The following is a 17920-nucleotide window of genomic DNA, read 5'->3' as shown; positions in this document are numbered from 1 at the left end:
AGTTCCTTGAAGGCAACGTCCAAGTACCATGAGATTGATGGTTCATAATTTCTTCCATCCAAATTCTACCTTATGTTACTTTAAAATCAGTTGGGATTAAATTTGTATTTACTTTTATGGAATGACAGGCTTCCCTAACTTCAGATAAAAAAAGACAGAGGAAGTTATCAGCCCTCACTGAAATTATTATGAACTCTACAGAAAAAACAAAAAGGTTGTGTTAAACTCTGTGCATGTGTGTAATAGGCAAGACACAATTGGCTTGTGATACACAGTAAGCCATGCAACCAGCTACCATTTGTTTGACACTCTTTTTGATACTTTATGATGCTTTAACATACAGTTTTCTCTTTAATCCCATTTGTGCACACAGAAGAATAAATTCATCTTTTAAGTTCCAGTGTCATCCACTTGGTGTGTAGTTATTACAAATGGCATTCATATAAAATTGCAGAGGTAGAAATTGCAGAGAGGTGAAACTATTAAGGGAATAAATGATGGAATGAAGAGGGAGTGAGGGGGTAATATCAACTCTATTCAGTCAAACCACTATGAAATTGCTATACTTGGTGAGTCGTAATAACATAAAACAGAGGCACAGTCTTAAGGAAAAGTATAGATCAACATTACTTTTTTTCTCTTTTATTCCTAAATAGGATTTTTTCCTTTCTGAACTGATGAAGAAGGTGAATTTAAAATCAGTGTTAACCTGACAAGAACTATGGAGCGCATCCATGTCTAAAGGTATTTTATCAGTACACACTGAAAACATTAAAAAACATTTTTTGAGACTACTTCCCAGACTATTTTATGCAGAATACCACTGTCTAGACTGCTTCATGTAGCCAAAGAAGATATTTTCCGTCCCAAGTGGTGTATGCTTGTTTCACTAAATATGCAAAGATATTTTAGCTATGATCCCTTCAGGCTGCTGCTTTGGAGACTGAATCTGAAATTATTTATATTATGCAATTGGTAACAGTTAGGCTCATTGAAAGGAACGGAGTAGCAGGGAGTCTATTTAATTATAGCTTAGCATCAAACTAGGACTAGTCTCTGTTGTTAGGGTAAAAGGTACCCACAAAACAACAACAACAACAACAACAACAAAGAGATAAAAGTATTGTGATTTCCTGGCACATATGCGCTGAGTTTTGGCTAAGGAGCAGAAAGGCATGATTCTATGCCTTTCACATTTGTCATTTATAAAGTCGTTGGTTTGGCTTTTGCATGACTTAATTACTTAAACTGTTATTGTATTAAGACTTATTATTAATCCATGATTAACCTCCTTCTGTTAACCACTACACATTTGTTGCTTGCACCCTTTTAAAGGTCATTTAGTGTTTTACAAGACGAGTTGTGTGTTAGTAATCATTTTTAAGACTCTCCCCCTCCAGGACCCTCAGCAGCCCATAAGTCAACATATTAAAGGCAACTGAGTCCCCCTCTAAGGGTCAGAAACCTGCAACCATGGCAACCATGCATTTCAATGAGGAGCTTTTCCCACCAACAGAACGGATTACCTCACTCCTTCAGCAGCCCCTAGCAGCAAGCGAGCCATTGGCTGATAGAACTGATGTCATGATTTTTTATCCAATTTCCTGAGGCCATGAAGGCCGGACCATGGGCAGACTGTGGATGTGCCTGGGAGGGACCAGAGGGTTTATAAGGCCTCTACACGTGCTGAGAGGTCGTCGTCTTGTCTCTCCTAGGGCTAGGCTTGGAAGAGACCCAAAGCTGTGGCTCTCGGTCCCCATACCTTTTTAGAGGCATAATTAATTCACTTAGGTTTTAGATTAGCTAAAGCTACCACAGCTTTGTTGGGTTTTTGCCTGAGGATCCTGACCAGTTTGGCCAAAGAGTTCTTGATCCTGGTACCTGGGCTTTTTCTAATTTTATTTTACAATTTTATTTTTGTACTGTTCCTGATTAAATCCTTTATTAAATAAATTACCTTTTTATGGTAATTTCAAGAGTTGTTGGTCTTTATAACAACATTCTAGAAATAAAGCATCAAAAAGACATTGTTTGTGATGAAAAGTGCCTCACCAAAACAAAGCAGAGCCCAACTTTCTTCTTTCCTCACCAAAAAAGCTATTGTGGATTTGACCTACCCTTACTGAACTCCATTTCTACTTATTGCAATGTGATTTGCATAAGATCTTCTGTGTATAGGTGCACAGGAAATCATCTAATTTGAGTTTATCTGATGTCTTTCCCACCACAGAGCAGCTCAGCTCTTCCGCTTTCATAGATTAACATCCCAACTGTGCTGAGATGTGTGGGGAGAGAAAGCCCAGAGGGCATGTTCTGATGATCATCCTGCTGAAGCAGGGCTAAGCCAGGTTTATGTGGAGATCATGGCTCCTGCTGCATCTATAGATCTCAGTGCAGGGCACTGTGCAAAGTCTACAGATCATAAATGAAAGAAGCACAGACAAATGGGGACATACAAGACATAGGGAACAAAAAACCATAATAATTGTAGACAACAGTGGGAATTTCAGTACAACAGGAATGAAAGGCCCTTGCACAAATCCTCTGGTTCACCCCTCTACTCTGAGGCAGGAGCAGTTAAATGGCTGTAATGTTGGGCAGGCACTCATCTATCTGATCTACTCTTCAAGTGCATCAGCATGTCGATTGCACAGATACCTCAGATCTTGGTGCTCCACCAAACATACTGTTAGAAAGTTTGTCTCATGTTAATCCTCATTGCTACAGAGCTGACTAAACCTCCTTACTCTTCCACAGCAGACAAGCAGACATGGAAAATACAGTATTCCCACATTCTTTGCCTATTTCCGTGTTTTTGGCTAAACTTTCTTACTCCTCTCAGGACTAAAAAACTGCAGTTCATCTGAGTTCTTTTTCATTCTGAGTGTTTTCTATGGTATCACTTTCCTATAGGTAGGCCTCATAGGCTCACAGATGCACAAGGCCCAAAAATGTTTAAGAATTCCACCTAGAGCCTTACCAATGTTGAGCAGAGAAGTGTTTAATTGCCATCTTTTATAGGATGTACTTTATTTACATGTCCCTGCTTCATATTTTGATGTTTTGGCAATAGCTTGAAATAATTGACTTGTCATCTTGTGTTTGCTTGCAGACAAGCAGTCCATCAAATATCATCCCACAACTGATTTCTATATTGACGCAAAATCTTGTCCTTCACATATTCTTGTTCTTCAGCATAAGAATAAAATTGTTTCTTCCTGTTACATTAAAAATGAGTGAATTTCAGAGAAAATTTGCAAAACTTTCACAATGCAGCTTCTACTAAAGACTCATTTAATGAGTTTAACCAGAGCTTTAGATATGCAGAGTCTTCTGCAGTTTTTTTTACCAAATGTGAATTTTACTTAGTGGGTCATTTCCTCAGTTACCTTAGGTATATATTTATATATGTTACCAGCATTTCTATCTGTATAACTCGATGTGTAGAGATACTATATTTTAAAGAACTTAACCATGTCCATAAATGTATAATGTATATGTAACTGCATCAATATATCTGTTCTTCTTATTAATGATATTGATCTTTGAAACTAGAATAAAAAATAGGTTTTTGCTGAAATAACTGCAACCAGATTATCAGTGCACTAGTTAACTACACCAGCATGAGGGTAGAAGGAAATGGATCATGGTACAGACAGTGCTTAAAGGCATATTGTTCTGATAATAAGTGGTATGAGTTAAGATATTTCTGCCCCAGCTGCTTGCTACTACACAATTCAACATTCCTATCTCCTGAAATCCATAGTACATCTCTGTATGTGGCTGTTTGTACCTTGGTTCTGTCAAAATACTGTACTGAGAAAAGGCATATCAAGTAATCAGGAGTTCATCACTTTCTATGACTCCTCCATTCTCATCAAAACCTGCCACTGTTCAACCTTGCGGTATATTTATGCTGTATAGCAGAATATGATGCAAAGATTCATCATCAAGCAATGAATGCCTTGCTTCAAAATCAGAAATTCATCAGACACTTTCAGAGTGATTCTGTGCCCAAGTTAATAAACCTGCTGAGACATGAACAGGAGATTAAGGAGAAGTCAAGTCATGATAACACACCTCAATGAGCAATACTTTGTAGTGGGAAAGCAGCAAGAAGCTAGAGGCAATTATTTCCTAACCTGGTTCAACTCTAAAAAGGGCAGTTCATCTGGTCCAATTTTGTGCACCTTTTGAAAACACAATAAAACATTTTGGTGCATCTAGGAATAAAAAACTCTATTATTTTCTCAGGACCTTATAATCTCTTTCTTATCTGCCTTAGTTACATGCCACTTATTCAATACATTTTGAAAAAGGCAGAAGCATAATGATCTCGATCCACATCAAGAGATGGAAAAACATCTAGCAGTATCTGCCCAGGGAAACAGTACTAGATCTTGCTGTTATGAGACACAATTAAAGGTAAATGTTCCTTTACAGCAAAAATACTAGTTAATTTATGAACACATAAAATGGACTTGAAAACAATGGGATTTTACACCTATTCATAAGAATTTAGTGCTGTTCTTATAAAAACAAGGACAAATGGTTTGTTCTCCAAAGGTTCTTTTTTATTTCCCTTTCTCCATTAATTGCAGCAAATTTCAAGGTCATATGTAAAGTTACTGCACAGCAATATGCAGTAATATAGTAAATGCACATGAATGTGTACTCACATATCCATTTCTATTTCTTTGTAAAGCACTTAATCTTTGCTTCAAATTAATTTTTCAAACAATTGGACAATGTCCAATTAATTATATTTAATTATTAATTTTACTCATTTTACTTTCAAGGCTCTTTATCTTTAAAATAGAGATTATATTAGTGAAATCTAACCTCATGTGATTTAAAACTAACTTAAACTGTTTCAGTAAACAATATTCGGGGTAATGAGCTGGAGAACTAGTGAATTGCACCACTGTCGGTATAAAAGATGAGAGATAAAAATACTTCTTAAATTATGTGGGTTAAGAATTGACTAGTGTATCTCAGAATACAGTGGGGAATCATTGTCAAATATTATTTTCCTACATAAATTTTCAATTTGATGGTTGTTGGCCCAGTGATCCATGATCTAGAATAAAATTCAAATTTATTTAAGAATTTTCATAGGACATTAAAGTTATGTATACTCAGCAGAATGAAATGTCATCAAGAATTACCAGCTCACATCCTATAAGCAACATATCTGGATTCTCGTTACTGTTCCTAAACTAAATGCCTTGCATCTCTGAAGAGATTTTCGAATTTGGCATAGGGATACTATGATAGTGGCTGTTTAGCTTCTGATTTTGAAGCAAGTAATTTGAGGATAGCTGGGAAATCTCTGCAACATGTTTTACATGGGAAGAAAGGGATAGGAAAAGAGGGAATTGTTTTAAACTGAATAAGGGTAAGTTTAGATTAGATTTTAGGAAGAAATTCTTTGCTGTGAGGGTGGTGAGATACCAGAATAGGTTGCCCAGAGAATCTGTGTACGCCCCATCCACTGGCAGCATTTAGTGCCAGGTTGGATGGGACTGTGAGCAACCTGGTCTAGTGGAAGGTGTCCCTGCCCATGGCAGATGAGTTGGAACCAGACAATCTTTGAAGTCCTTTCCAACCCAAACCATTCGATGGTTCTATGACTCTAATGAGGTATAAGTATGCCTGAGGAACTAAGAGTAGCTAACAATGATGACAGACAGGTCACACAGTGTGGTCTGAATGTCTTTGTTGGGATTGTCCCTTTCAGTTTCTTTAATGCAAGAAAGTTCAAAATTATACAATGACTTACCAAAAAGCAGATACTGAAAAGTGTTGCTAGTGTTAACATCGTGTACTTTGCAGTGAATAAGTGAACTAATATGTTCTGGTGCCTTGCAGAAGTAAAAAAAACCTAACTGAATCTCTGAATATGAACACAGGAGAACAATTGAAAAAGGGAAGAAGACAATGCTTCATCTTTGGAAACACTCATAATCATTGGTAAAGCTACTATGACAGTTCTGTTCACCATATTTCATTAGTGAAAGAGTGGAAAAATGTAAGATAGGTATAAAAATGAAGCCATAATAAAACAGAGAAAATGCATTGCTTGCATTAAACAGCCATGTGATTTAATTTGTTTATTCTGCCTTATTTCAGTAAATAAATAATTTTTTAGAAAGAAAATAATATATTCTAAAAGTATTTTGATCCAGTAGAAAAAGTCTTGATGACTGAAGAACAAGACCAGGAAACTTGTTAAAATTTCCTTTTACATTTACAGATAAAAGAAATGGTTCAGTTTGCTATTTTTGGTTCCTGAAAACTGATGGCAAGATCCTCTCCAAAAGCTATTTTTCAACCATGAATTTGGCATTGGTCTCAACAAAACAGTAAGAGGAGTAATTTCTATGGTAGGTGACACATAAAGAATTAAACTAATGGAATCATGTTTTCTTCTTTTAAGAAGCATTAATTCATGAAAAAATCTCAGTCATTAAGCTAGGAAACATCATAATTATATTGTAATGCATGCACTAATGCTTTATTCTGACTAATTCCAATACTGTGAGAAAATAACCACTATGAACTCCTAGGGACCATTTGTTGTTCAAGCATACTCCCCAAGACGTTGTTTAGTGCGAGACATTTCTGGTTATTCCTGCCATCCGCACCCACTGCTGTGGTATTCAGTACCACCTACACAACCTCTGCAGGGCATTTGGAGAATGGAATAGGGAGCTACAGCACTTCCTGTGTGTTTTCCCTTAACTCCCATAACATCTCAAACATCACAGAAAATGCTTCCTATAGCTATTATCAGTTCTCTCAAGAGTTTTGAAGCTCATCTTTTGGAAAGGTAATTTGCAGCCAGATCTCCTCCTACTGGAGAATGTCTTTCTTCCTAGGACATGTTATGGGCAAAGAGTGAGAAGAACTTTTCTTTGGGGAAATGGATGATGCCAGATGTGCTTTGCTCCTGGTAATCTGCCAAGAAGGGAAGAGCAAGAATAAAAATGCTCCCCAGAGCCTGGACTGCACAAGAAGAGATGGATAAAAGCAAAGCAAGAGGGGAGATGCTGAAACCCAGTGCTGAGGGGGAGGGTAAGAACAGCTGTTTTCAGGGCACCTGGCTTACAGCTGCAGAGCAGTGCTGCAGGAGGGGCAGTGAAGATCACTCACTCATCTTTCCCTCACTCCTTTCCCTGCATTGGGATCCTACATCCTCACTCCCAGTCCCACAGGACTGAACAGAGACTGGGACAATATTAGGTGCTGTGAAAGCTGGGAATTAGAGGATGGGGGAGTCACAAAATTAAATATAGGAAGGAAAGAAAAAGAAAAGCTGATCTAACAAGAAAATTTACGGTGTGCAAGTTATCCAGCACTGAGTCCTTGGCATGCTAACTGCCATCACCAACACCAGTTTGGTATATATATATTAAATTATATGCATAAATTTATAAAGAGTCATTTGGTTAGCTAACTACATCAGCCTGGGCCCACATTACCTAGATACTGTGGCAAAAGATTGGCTGGACATGCAAAATGTCTTGCAGTCTATCCATGAGGTTTCAGAAAAACCCAACTTGGTAACATACAACACTTATTTTTTCATTGTAGGCATAAAGCTACCTAAGTGCAGTAAGAAAATCTGTTTGTTACCGTGGAGCCCACTCGTAGAGCAATATGGTAAAATCCAGCAAAGGTTTACGTGTGATGTGGGAATAGTATAGATCTGTGGTTTTCTTAGAGAAACATGGATGGCCCAAATGGAGAAATTGATCACACATCAGCATCCCACAGAAAACAAAGACCACGAATTGTGTTTTTAAGTGAGTAAAATTGAGCAATACATATTAATTACAATCCCATCAAATTAATTAATTCATTCATTCATTCATTCCTATCAAATTAATTTTGTTTTACAAGTAACCTCTAGAGTAGCTGTAGATCTTCTGTTGACTCATCCAAGACAAAATGTGGAATATTTATCTAGACAGTATGTGGGAGACTTCAAGATAGTAGAGCCTTACAACAGCTTACTGAATATTGATATTTTAATTGTTTCCACATTTTAAATTAAGAGTAATTGGAGTTAATATTCTAAATTATACAATAAAAGTGAAATGAAATACATATTCTTCATCTTTTTGGCATTAATTTTGGTATAGGAGTTACTTGAACTGAAATATACTTTTTCAGGCTGTTACTAAGATTGGTGTTAATACATTTCTTATTCTTTTTATTCCTAATATAAAATCCGGTGGGGGAGATTGCAATTTACAAGGCTGATATTGTAAGTCTAGTAAAACCTAACACATTCCCTGTCATCTGAGCATATTTTCTTATTTCTTGTAACACCTTCCAGTTTCTTTTCATACATTATTTTCCAGTCCCTTTTTCTCTGATTAGAAAACAAGACATTCACGTACTGGGAATAAAGAAATTTTTGTAGTCAATCCAGTTTTGAAAAGCTGGGATTTAGGCCTATCAAATTATGCTCATCCATTCTGTGGTCCAATACAGGACCCTTGATTATGCCAACACAGTCCTCTGTGGGTCCACCTTGCAGCCTAGAGTGAGGGACTGATTTGGCTTTAAAAAATACAAAAGTGCTATTCTTCTTTTACTGACAGATGACTGTAATTCGTACCTGTTTCCCACTGCAGCACCTTATGCTGTGGTACTGGAGAGAGTGAAAGGAAAGGATGGGAAGGAATAGTGGTTCTGGAGGCCAATATCACTGGCCAGTACCACAGTGTATAAAATAACCGCAGCAACACTTCAATGAACTCCTCTAAGGAAATAAAACTATGCTTCAGTTCTTTGCTCTGATCTGCATATTATTTGGTCCTGAATTGTGTAATACTTTTTTACTGATGATCTGTGGTTTTAATGTGCATTTATTTTTCCACTTTGCCTGGTAAAAAAAGACTCTGTCTTTACGTTGTCTTCCTGTACTAGTCTCCCTTCTCCTATCACTAGGCCAGCATTTGCATCTATGAAGACATGCAGTAAACCAGCTCAAGCACTGGCCTTCTGAAAAGCAAGTAAGTATGTTGTATTAGTATTAAATATGTTGTCAGAGAGCAAAAATAAATATTTGGAGGCATAAAGGAGGTAAGAGTAGCCATCTCTTTCCAGTGACTGTACTAATTTACGAGCATATCAAAGTACAGCCTCAGAAACTAATTACAGGTAGTAACTTTCTCTTTCGTCTCTGTATAAGAAAATTCTCTTTTTTTCACTCTGTGCTAGTACATCTTTACACCTCAAGGAGTGTTTTACAATACTTGCTGAACATAGCATGTTTTGCATTTATCTTTGTCAGCTTTTAGCAAATGTTTACAGGAGGGTGAAAAATGTAATTAGCAGGAAAAATATGGCTGTGAAATATACTGAAGGTAAGCAGAATGGATCTCTTATGGCTCATCTGGTTGACTTCTGGCCTCTAGAAGAATTTGTTGTTTGGAAGAAACAGCGTTTACTTTCAAGTATGCGTCTGTTATTCAATGTATGACACCTGCTGGATTCCCATGGAGTTTTTAAGGCTGCACAAGACACAATTCACTGCTAGCAGAATAAATTCCATATTAGCATCCAGCACAGGTAGGATCTGTCTCTTAGTTCTATGCAGAAAGGGAAGATGTCAGTCACACATGATTTTATTGCAACTCCAAACTTAGTCTAAAAGGTTTTTCTTTTTATTTGTCAGTGTTTCTCTGTTCTTGTGCACACAAACATCAGGAGCTTTACATTGAGGATTAGTACAGGTCTTACAGCTCATCTCCCTCATTCCACCTTCCAGAATTTAGTTATAAGACAGAAGTGAACAACTCTTTCCAAAACATTTTTTTTCTGTAGCAAATTTCCTGCTTTGACAAGTTCCCATTTTGTTGAAATTTTTCAATTCTGACTGGAAAAAGAAAAACCAACAAAAGAATTAATCTGTAGGTACAAAAATGCTGTTAGCGAGGATTTTCTTGTCAGTTTCTAAGTCCGTGAGAGACTTTTCTCTCTCACAGAAGAGGTAGCAGGGAATGTAAACAACCAAGCCACCTGCAACCTTGAAAAGTCTTGTTTATGGTATAGTAGAAAAATATTTTGACAATGGATGTTTTAGGATTTTAGCCAATCACCCCAAGGGGTGGCTGGTCCTTTGTCCAATTAGACTATGAAGAAAAAAGTCTATAAAAGAGTTTGTAAAATAATTAAATAAATCAATCTTGCTACACAATTCCTGCCTGCTGGATCTTCTCTCCTCCTCCTCCCTATGGCTGTGGGACACAGTGATATACCGTAGGAACCAGGCCTGCAGTAATATTAATCCATGCTGAACCATCTTCCTCTACTGAAATGGCATGATATTTTTGTCAGATGTCAATACCCTTGTAAATGTCAATACCATTAAGCCATCCTTTGGTAGTTTTGGACATCCCCGTATGGGATGTGAGGACTGGGTACATACAAATCCCTGTTTTAAACCTCCATCATTCTCCTTCTGCGAAACTTCCACAATGCCAAATTAGTGCTGCATGAGAACCATTCTGTTTGCTTGCTGCCTAGCAAAATATAATTCCTTATCCTGATTGGTGTCTACGGATGCTACTCTTGTGCAAAATATAATTAACAACATTATTCATGCAAAATTATGTCAACATCCCCATACCTATTAGAGGTTTGTTTGTCTTGAGCTTTTGTAAACACAATTAAAGATAACAGTTAATTAAAGTACTGAAACCACCTAATAACCAATTGTATGTCTATCTAGAGACTTTCAGCAAGAAAGGACAGCAAACTAGAAATACAAAATCAAAACCACAAATATTGTGGTAAAACTGATCATCCCTAAAAGCTACTAAGAATGCTATATTCCACTACTTTCATCAGTTTTATCCAATAATTGCTTTAGAAATTTCAGAAGGGTATTCAGTAAGTTTCTTAAAGAATTAAGAGTGGAAAAACTGGTCCCTTTGACTTGATGAAAAGTTATCAAAGGAAGAAATAACTCCTCAACAAGTAACAGTAAATTGTGCTAATTATAGATAACTGCGAATGGAAGAAAACTCAGTCATCCAAACTTCTGCAAGCAGCGTGAGCAATGAGATCAGTACAGATTTTTCAGGGCTTTATCCAGTCAGGTCCCAAAAATCACCAAGGATAAAGACTGTTCTACCTCGCTGGTAACCTGTTCCACTGATTTCCTTCACGGGAAAAAGGCTTTTATTCCCAGATGGAGTCTCTCCTGCAAAAATACAAGTCTACCACATCTCTTCCTCCAACTGGCAATGCTGTGAAGAGCTTGACTGCATCTTCTTCATGGCTTCCCTCTAAGTACTGACCAGCTGGTTTTAGGTTTCCCCCCAGCAACCTCTTCCCTCCCTGAACAAGCCCATTTCCCTCAGCACCTCTTCATATGGCAAGTGCTCCCACCCTGACAGCTTGGTGGGCCTCTGATAAACTTGCTCCAGTTCATTAACATCTTTCTTCCATTTGGGGTATCCAATCCTAGATGCAGTGGTCTTGATGTGATCTAAACAGTGCCGACTGGAAGGGAATACCACCTAGGGTGTTGTTGCCTTTCTCTGTTGCACACAAGTCAAGTTCCTGTTCAGCTTGCTGCCTCCCAGCTCTTTTTCTGCAGAACTGCTCCCTGGACAGGCTTCCCACAGTCCCCAACCTTTGCTGATGCCAGGAACTCTTCTCTCCCAGGTGCAAGACTCTGCATTTTTCACTGTTGACCTTCAAAATGTTCCCTTTTGGCCCCATCCTCCAGCCTGTCTAGGTTGTTCTGAAGGGCAGGCTGGACACTGAGCATACAGGTTGATCCTTATTTTTTGTATCTTCTGCAAACTTGATGAGGTCACATTTCATAATTGCCTCCCAGTCATTGCTACATATAAAATGGGATCTGTACCAGACAGATCCCTGCAGTATCCTTGCAAGGACTTGTCTGTTCCTATCAGGTAGAGAAAGTCCATCCCACTAACCACTACTCTCTGAGCCTGACCACCTAACTTGTCTTTTTACAATTTATTTGCCCACCCATCCACTCTGTAATATCCAAATACTTGGCTATGAGAGTATTGTGGCTGATAATGTTGAAAGCCGTGACAAAATCAAAGAAAATCACATCTACTACTGTCCTGTAATCTCAAAATCCAAGTATTTTGTCATACAAAGCAGCCAGTCAGGGCTGATTTACAAATCATTAATTTCTGCTGACTGTGCCCAACCATCTAAGACACCCCAGATTTTTGTAAAAAAAAATATTTTTCTTTTTAACCACCCCTTTTGTCTGGTGTTATGTTTACCCTTTCAGTGCTTCTTGGACTCTAATATTGTCAGCATTCCTCCAGCAGATTGGGGAAGGGCTGCGGGGAATGTGAGTGGTATAGTATTTCAGCAGCATGTTGATTTCTTTGTTAGTAGAGCAGTGATATTCATGGGACTCTGAGAGTCCACATGGAAAGCTAGTTTTTGTTTTCTTTTCACAGCCTGCTTCCTTCTTACTCTTTGCTATCTACTTTGAAAATTGCACAATATCATTCCCAGCCCCATATGGCATGAAGGTTTTTGTTTTCTACACACTATGTATGCTTGTCAGGTCCGTATCACACACAGTATTTCCAGAGGTTAAGCTCAAACAGCTCAGGCAATAAACACTTTACCACTAGACAATTACTGAAACAGAGCACTATGTGACCCTACACTGTCAACACAAGGCCTTTTATTAGAAATGGAACAAAAATCACATTCACTTGGCTCCCAAACATAGGACACAAACAGTGGAAGAGCAGCAGTGATGTTCAGTGACGAACACTTGGAGCACACCCCATGGGGTGCCAGGGCACCAGAGTCACCAGCAGGTGCCCGCCCATGCTGCAGCTGCAGGCTGATCACATTCCTGGCCTCTCACTTTGCTTCTCTTCACCAGAAATGAAGCAGGAGGAAAAAAATTATCACTTCCCATGTCTTACAGTAAAAAAATGTTTGGAAGCTTTGTGACATCATCAGGAGTCAGAATCAATACCCTTTAGAAGAATTTTGTGCTGTTCTCATGAAAACAAAATCCTGTTGTCCCAGAACAGGTTCTCTCACTCTGTTTGCAAGGGGCCAATCCACACACAGAGTCAAGGCATTTGATTTATATATAGTTCTGTGCAGAAAGGGGCTCTGGATGGCAAATACACAAAGCCAGAACACTGCCTATAAAAACTTTTCACTATTTATACATTTTAGCTAACAAAGGCAATAATGTTCATTGGCTACAAATCACATTGTTCTCTTATTAAATAGTATTCTATCTTCTATTGGTTAAAGGATTCTCTTACTTCTGCTAATTAGTTCACATGCTGAATCCTCTTCTTTTGAGCTGGTGCTTTCCTTGAGACAGTAGTTCTGATCCTACCCTTTGCCTAGTTGGATGAGATGACTTTGTTTTATTCTTTGTAATCTGGCATTATCTTGGTTGTTTCCCCAAGTGTCCTTGGTTTTGCTGGTTCTGTTATGTCTGGGCTCAGATGATGCATTGAAAGAAGTTTCTTTCTTCTGTTCTCTTCCCTATAGCTGCTGCATGTTAAATGTAATTTATTTCTCTGTGAGCCTTACATCAATATTAGAGTATGGCAAGTTAAGTGTGCTGATATCAAGTATCACAGACAACTGAAGGCTGTAGTTACTTTCTGCATTGCCTAATTTAAAAAACAAAAATGACAAATCAGGAGTCAGTGTGAATACAAGCATAAGAACCCAGTTTACTTCACCAAAATTGTCAGGGATCTGTACATACATACAAGTATTAGTAATATTAAGCCAATGCATGTGCTACCACTACCACAATGTCTTTCTACACACACTGGCTTCAAACGCATCCCTAGGAACCAAAACAGAGAGTAGGATAGAGAGACTGCTGGGATCTTGAAGCTAAAGATTGAGTATCTGGCCAACAGTCTAGACCAACTCAATACTTGGAATGCCTGGCTGGGACCATGGGTACCTCTGGAAGATTTCTGCCAAGTTCTGACAATGCAGACATCTTAGAGGAAGAGAATTTGACTCATTAGCATCAAACTGTCATAGGCAGAAAGCCCCCCATATGTCAAATGAAAGATGCTTGAGCCACCCTAGTTAAAAGAAAGTCTGGTAAGAGTAGGGAAAAGTCTCAAATTCTTGTTATGTTTCATATTTAATTTCTTTTCAGGAATGGAACAACTACTATACACATATTGTCATGTGTGCCTGCCTGCAAGAGGAGAAAGAGGAAGTGTCAGGGTGAGAAAAGTGCCTCATGGAGCCCCCAGCCCCTGAAAAGATTCTGGAGAAGGACTGCTGACAGACAGAGGTTAACTGCTTTGAAGGGGCTCTGGGGGTAGACTTATCGTCTTCAGGCCTTTTCCGGATGAAGTTGCCAAGAATTATGCCAAATACAACAATGGTTTTGCAATATGGATGAATGTGGTGGCCTGTTAACCCCATGATTCTGTATGTTCCCCTTGTTCCCTCCCTAGCCTTGGCCACTCCCTCGGTTTCTTCCTATTTGTTCCTGTACCCCAACCCCGCTCAGGGACCACCCCTGGGCCCCTGACAAAACCACCCCGCACTCAGAGCACGCTGTCTCTCTACCTCTGAACATCACACAAGATGTGATTAAAGCCATCTCAAACCCTCATGAGAGACCCTTCTCTACCTTCTTTGCCATCCACTGCTTCGTAATGCTGCTAGCTGCCGGAGCCAGATCGCGGGGCTGTCCGAAATGGACTCTGGGATGCGATTAATCACATGGCCCTAGGAAACCCTCGCTGAGCTTTCAGGCCGCAGCAGCCTGCTAGGCAGAGTCAAGCAGTTACAACAGATTAATATCTTCCCGCCTCCCAACTACAGTTTACACACTTCTAGGCACTGAAAAGATCATGTAAATACACATGGAAGCAAAATGGGCATTTTTTAAGGGGGTAAGTTTGCTTCAAATACCCTTGGATATGTAGTATCTAGCGCTGTTTGCGCAAATGACACATACAAAATATATTAGTCAAAAATAAATGCTGTTGAACAAGAGGGATGTTAAGAGTTTAATTCTAGTTTAGATTTAGTATTCAAGAGCTGATATTAATTTGCTATGGGAATATGTTGATGATAGTTTTCATGAAGGGTACTTGGACATGCCTTACCAGCCAGAATAAACTGAAATAGCCACTGTTATTAAAATAATTTAATCCAGCTGTCATGTGAGTGAAATTTCACACTGACACATGGAAAGCATGGAGCAGAATTTTCCTTCCTAAAATAAAACTGATTTTCCTGACAGATGCCTGTGTTTCACAACAGTAGCCATGATGCAACTATGGAAACTAACTGAAAAAGGCACTGAAGAAAATGTTCACTATAGGTTGGATATGATAAGTCAGATAATATATCTTTATTAGTAACTCCCCCCATATTTGATACCATTTTTCACAAGTAAGAGACAGCATAAAGAGGAAAGAAACAAGTGTGTTCACACATCTAAACATGAAATTAACCTAATTATCATAACAAGAAGGTTTAAGTTATGCATTTGGGAAAAGCTTTTTAGTACAGATAAAGAAGCAATTGGATGTATTGCTTAAGAACAACATATAGTTCTTATAGCTGGATTTTAAGTACAAGTAAAAGACACATGTATTGGTGTGAAACTGTGATTCCAGGTCATATTGAAGCCCCAGTTTTCATTTATTTATATGACACAAAACACTTAAAGCGATTACAAGTCTGAACTTCCTTGAAGAGCAAGAGTGAAATAAGATTGTCCTTCAGGAAGTCACATGTCTACTGGGACAAAAAGCCTCCACATGATAAGTCTGGAGTGTAACAAATGTGAAGAATAGATTAAAGACAAATCACACATAGAGTTTGTTGCATTGCTAAAGTTGTCTCACGTGGCACAGTTGAAGACCCATTATTTTCAAAAGCTTTTAAACTAAATCAACATTTAGCACTTAACCCTTCCCTTTCACTTAGCTGTGGAAAGTAAGGCACCCAATTTACTACCGCCTTTCAGACTCCCTCTAAAGAAAACAGAGGGAGGAAAATGCTTCTAGATTCCCTTGTTTTAAGAGGACTGTTTAAGCTAGGTGGTTACCATTGATCTCCACAGAATATGAGGGCAGCTAATACTAGGTACCTCTTCAGCAGCTGCAATTGTATGAGCAGAACCCCTTGCAGAGATTGCAACTTACTTGCACTCTTTTATGTGATAACCTATTTAGAGTACCTATAAGGTATCTCTGAAGATATCTGAAGACTACTTTTAAGACATATGAGAAATTCTTTCTAGATCTTAAATTGAAGGCATGTGTGTTGGGAAAGATGAAACAGGAAAGCCTTGGAAATATGATTGCCTGACAAAAGATTTTGGGAATATGAAAACTACAGGCAACATCGAAATGAAAGCCACTTTTGAAATACCAGGTCTTAGTTACTGAACAACTAGAAAACAATGGTATGGCCACTGAAGTAATCCCCTCTTGATGAAACAATACCCTCTGCTTGCAAACAGGTCCAAGGGTCAGAGCAGACCCTACTAGCTCAGCAGAAGGGGTCCAAAGAGTAGTTTTTAGAAGTTAAGATGTAACACTTTATGGTAATATAAGAACTCTTATAGGCTGTATGTAAATGCTATAGGATTTGTATCTTGTATTAGATTGGTTAGTGACAATTAGAATATTCAGTACAGAAGATGATTTATTGTATTGTAACCAGGACTTCAGACATTCTTTCCTTACTCCTTCTCTATTCCTCTCTTCCACTTCTACTCTTACTTCCACTCTTGCTCTTACACCCTCTCTCTCTCTCTCACCTGCTTACTCTCTTGGGCCTGCTCAGAGCTGAGTCTGGCAGCTCTGAGCAGTGCCCCAATACCCACGCCCTTTACAATAAACCGACTGTGTCCCAAGACCTGCCTATAGAGATCTCCATCCGTCTCCGTCCCGACCGAACCCGCCCGTAACCTACACATGTGTTGGAGTTTGGATGCTTGAGGAGTGTACCATGGGTCTCTGAATTTTCACTGTTACTGTCCCTTCCTAACATTGGCTTTAAAAAGTATTTACCTAATGCTGCTCTTCCTTGCCCCTTAAGAAACACCATATGCACAGGGCATCCTGATTAACTGTATCCTCACATTCAATCAGGCTAAAGAATGTCCTTTTTCAGGTGATTTCAATTACTACATAGAAACTTGTTAAATTAAGAAAGAACATTTCTTTCAATTTCACTCAGAACTACTGACAGCTGAGACAGATTAAATGCTGAACCAAAGATGAAACATTTAACCTATCACAAAGTAGTTTTCTGTGAAGTAGGGAGAAGGAAGGAGAGGTCACTACATTCTGTAAATATGATGCATTTGTGTGTTTTTAATAACACCCTTCAGCCAACAATTTTAAAGAAATCCCTGGCAACTTTCAGAAAGCTTTTAGAACACAAAAGCAGTGAAGTCAAAGAAAAATAATCCTTTCTTTCCTCTTCATCCTCTAATATAATACTTGTTATTTTCTAACCCAGACATATCAGAGACAGAGCTAATGAATTATTCGGTAGAAATGAAATTTAGTTTTAACTGAAATGAGGCAAAAATCTTCAGGAAAGAATAATCTTCTTGGAATATATGTCACAGACTGCAGCTCGCAAAATAAAATTAATGTCAGTGCCGCTGGTGAAAGAACAACAATTGAATTTCTTAAGAAGTTAATAAAAAATGAGATCTCATCAACCTACATTCTGTTCAGATTTGGATTTATATATGCAAAATCCACTTACTATTTGAAGCAGCAGACTAGTCTACCGATTTTCCAGGGCAATTTTTTCTTTACCTACCTACCTTACTAAAGCTTCTTCTTACCTTGGAAATCCCTTGAGACTATCTGCACGCACCAGTGTTCATAGAGAGACCTTCTCTGCTAAG

This window comes from Corvus kubaryi, unplaced genomic scaffold, assembly GCF_017639235.1.
Source record: "Corvus kubaryi isolate FWS band 111438036 unplaced genomic scaffold, C.kubaryi_AGA036_p1.0 37385, whole genome shotgun sequence".
NCBI lineage: Eukaryota > Metazoa > Chordata > Aves > Passeriformes > Corvidae > Corvus > Corvus kubaryi.
The sequence above is the reverse complement of the archived record's forward strand: the minus strand, read 5'-3'. Positions refer to the sequence as shown.